The sequence below is a fragment of the Aptenodytes forsteri genome, unplaced genomic scaffold (genome assembly GCF_000699145.1).
Source record: "Aptenodytes forsteri isolate BGI_AS27 unplaced genomic scaffold, ASM69914v1 Scaffold112, whole genome shotgun sequence".
NCBI classification, from domain to species: Eukaryota; Metazoa; Chordata; class Aves; order Sphenisciformes; family Spheniscidae; genus Aptenodytes; species Aptenodytes forsteri.
In genome coordinates, this window is record NW_008794883.1 from 1,262,321 (window position 1) to 1,266,199 (window position 3,879).

A 3,879-nucleotide genomic window follows, 5' to 3' on the forward strand; every position below is an offset into this window, starting at 1 on the left:
TCCAAACTTACATACTTGACAGCTTACTAACAGCTACAGGAAACATCACCCCAGTCCAAAAGTTGAACATGCTACCAAGTAGTAATCACACCCCTTGGGGTTTTTTTGTGGGGTTTTTTTGGGTGGTGTTAGTGTTTGGGAGGCGGGGGGCAGAGCTCAAGAGGCTTCTGTAATTCAGAATATTTAGTCATGTGAGCATATAAAGACTTTTTACAAAAAAAAATTCCTTCAAGTGCCTGAAGTGATGGGAAGGGAGGAAGAAGGTTGGGAAAAGATACTACTAGAAAAGCATCACTTGTTGGCAGTCAGTTTTCTGTCCTTAAAACTGGCAGGGCTGAGCTGCTTTGTAAAGGTTAAAAGCCTCTGTATCAGGGGAGCTACTAGAGGAAGGTCTGAAGACTTAAGAGGTGCTCGTGGAAGAGGCAGATCAGATAAGGAGCTTAAAAGGTGACTGGGATGAAAGATACTGTCGAACGGAGACTGCTGTGTAGTTCCATAATCTGCTCGTGGAGCAGAGGTGGTGCTGGGCAAACCACCTGCGTGGGAAAGATCCCTGAATTAAGCAAAAGCCTGTGCAAATCTACTGTAAGGAGAAATTCCTTAGGCAGCCACTGAAACCTAGCCAACAGGAATGTGGTAATGTTGAAATGCTGCTTCAAAACAACCCTTCACTATGTTAAATAGGACTGGTGTAGTTCCCGATTTATCATCGAGGTTCAACTCAGGTTTTTGATCATTAAGAAAAAAAATTAGAGATTGAAAAATGATAAACGTAGCTTGGTTTTATTTCTGTGTCCCATCAGTTGTGGTTTTGTATGGTGTCTTACTTCTTTTTTTATTGTGTTCTTACAAAATTTGCTGAGTTTGATTATGTCTCCAGTGATTTAAAACTGATGATGACCCTGGGTGTTTCTGGCAGCTACCCAGAAGCCTAGTTTCCAAGCCCTCTGTCAGTAAAGCTTTTTGACTGTAAGTTCTTATTCAGGGCTGATTTAATCATGTTTGCTGCTTCACATGTTCTTTGGGCTAGCAGCGTTCCCAGGTCCTGCCCATCTGAGTTCGATGTTTAAGTCCTCCTTAATACAAGTACTTTGTATATGTGGGCAATACTGGTCAGATGCTGGGGGAAGCAAAGCAGCTCGTTGGTCTCACCAGCTGTTAGGACTCCAGGGACTAGAGGGAGCTGCAGTTTCCTACGGGCTCTATCAGGAATTGCTGTGCAGCTTACATCCCTTGCAAATCGTGATTGTTAGTAACAGCTCTCAGAAAGGCACTGCAGCTGCTTGGAATACAAGAATACTTGGGTTTATTTTTATTAGAAAGGGTAAACAAATCTGCAAAAGAGGAGAAAATGTGCAATCAGAACTTGGATTTCTCCTCATCCTCACTTTCATTTTCCCTCAAGGTATCTCCACACAGTCAAATTTGTAATTGGTAAACCGGACTGCCGGCACTGGCTCCGAGGCTCCTTCAGCCTTGTAGCTGGCAGCTTTGAGATCACTATTGTGTAGCCTTGTTTAGATTACATCTCCTTACGTGCATTATTTTATATTTATGTTGAAACTCACCTGGCCACCCTTTGTAAGGACCTTTTGAAGTTCCTTGCCAGTGGCATGGCACTAACTATCCCAGAGAGCCCAGCATCCTTCACAAACTTGGCCTTTCTCCTCTTTGCTCACTTCCCCACTGGGCAGCCGGGACCAAAACAGCTGCCATTCGCTGGAGGGGTGAGGAGAAGTGTGGTGCTGCCAGGCCTTGGACGACGAGAGCTGGGTCTGCCTTTGGATGGTACATCTCTGGAGAACCTGCCAACTGGGAAATGAACCGATCCCATGGGGGATTCTGTTTCCCCGCTACTCTGCCCTGGCAGCTGAGCTGCCAAAACCCCTGTCGTTGTGTGATGAGCTGCCAGCCACCTGTCCCCCAGCTCCAAGAGAAGTGGAAGCTTAGGGACGGCTCAGGATTTTATCAAGCATGGGGACTTTCACTCGCTAGCGTAAGGTTTTGCTTTCAGATAATGGTGGTGTCCCAGCACTAGGAGTCAGGTGGGGGGCTTGCAGGCCCCTCTGCCCCGCAGTAAGGAGGGCAGCCATGTGAGGGGCAGAGGAGAGCTGCCTCCACCCTGCGGGGTGTGCCCAGCCTGGGGAGAGGTGGTGTCTGCCAAGCCTGGAAGCATTGGGATGGGCTTTGAGGAAGCCCTGAGCTGCAGGCATGAGGGTGGGTGTGTTACACCCCTGGGCCCTTTCTGGCTTCCATAAGCTGTGCATGGAGCGACTGAAACTGCTGCCGAGATGATGTGGGATGCAAATCAAATGTTTGTGCACAGGATTAACTGCTCTGGTATTTGTTCCTTCGTGTTTCTACCAGGAATGGAGGTTACCAGGCAAGCTCTGCATTCCTACTTGAGTGTGTCTGACGAGCCAGGAGCCCCAACGCAGAAGTCAGGCCCTGCCCTGGTGTGGGGCTGTACCACGGCGGTCTGTTCTGTGCACTGCCATTAGTCCTTGTTCCACCTGACATGGAGCTCTTCCTGGCTGTCCTGCTCCTCAGGCACAGGTCCTGCAGTGCTGCTGTCTAAAATTATGACATGGAAAAGAGGGGCAAGGACTGTGGTGTTAGGTCCAGCAGTGAGAGCCCTAGTGCCCATGGAGCAAGTCAGCAGCAGGGCCAGCAGTACCTCCCTGTCCGCCCCCTCCTGCCCACCAAACAGCTGCCTTTGATTCCCAGCATCTGCAAACCACACTGTGCTGTGACCGTGACAGAGAAGTACAACTTGCACGTTAACGGTATGCAGAGGTGCTGCTGGTCATAAATCCAGGTCCGTGGATATCTGCCTCCAGCTGAGAAATGCTGTTCCTCCCTGCATGTGAAGGAAATCTCCACTGTTGTGGTTTAACCCCAGCTGGCAACTAAGCACCACCCAGCTGCTCACTCATTCCCTCATGCCCCCGCGGTGGGATGGCGGAGAGAAGCTCCCCCGCCCCCGCGGTGGGATGGCGGAGAGAAGCTGGCTACTAGCTAGCTACTATGAAGAAAATTAACTCTACCCCAGCCAAAACCAGCACATTCTCCGCTCCTTACTCCATACCATTTACATCATGCTCAGATCCCATACTATCCAATACATTCTCATTAACCACCACTCCCCATCCTTTGATGTAACACGCAGATATCATTCCCTTAGTCTATAGAACACCCCTGTCAAAGGTCCACAAATGTCCATAAAATGTTCATTGAGGTCATTGGGTCCATGACTTTGGGCTCCGTCTGTTATGGTGGTCACTCAGGACAGGAGAGGTGGTGTGTTGCGTGGAGTTACTGGGCACCAAAGCCAGCTCAGGTCAGGTCACTGCTGCACTTGCACTGCTTCTTGTAAGGCTTGTCCTCCACTGGTTCGGGTGGTTCCTGCTATAGTAATTCCCATAGCATGCAACTCAAATAATGGATTACAACAATTTAAAGGTATTTCCATTACAATCTCCACCCCTGGCCCCTTTGGACCAGACTATCAGGTAAACATTGCAATGAACTTCACCCCTTGCCCCTGCTCTGGCTTGGACTTACCCACAGACTGCAGTTCCTTAGGAGTGCACCTGCTCCAAGTGGAGCCTTATCTGTCAGCCGCACCTGTTCCAGTGTGGCCTTCTCCTTGGGCCACAATGTCTTCAGAGATATGAAGGTTGGAGGGTCGACGGTTGGACTCGATGATCTTAGAGGTCTTTTCCAACTTTAATGATTCTATGATGATTCTATATACCTGCTCCAGCGTGGCCTTGCCCACAGCCACCGTTCCGTCAGAAGTAAACCTGCTCCAACATGGCCTTACCCATGGCTGCAGTCCCTCCAGGGCTGTACCTGCTCTGTTGTGGGCTTATCCAT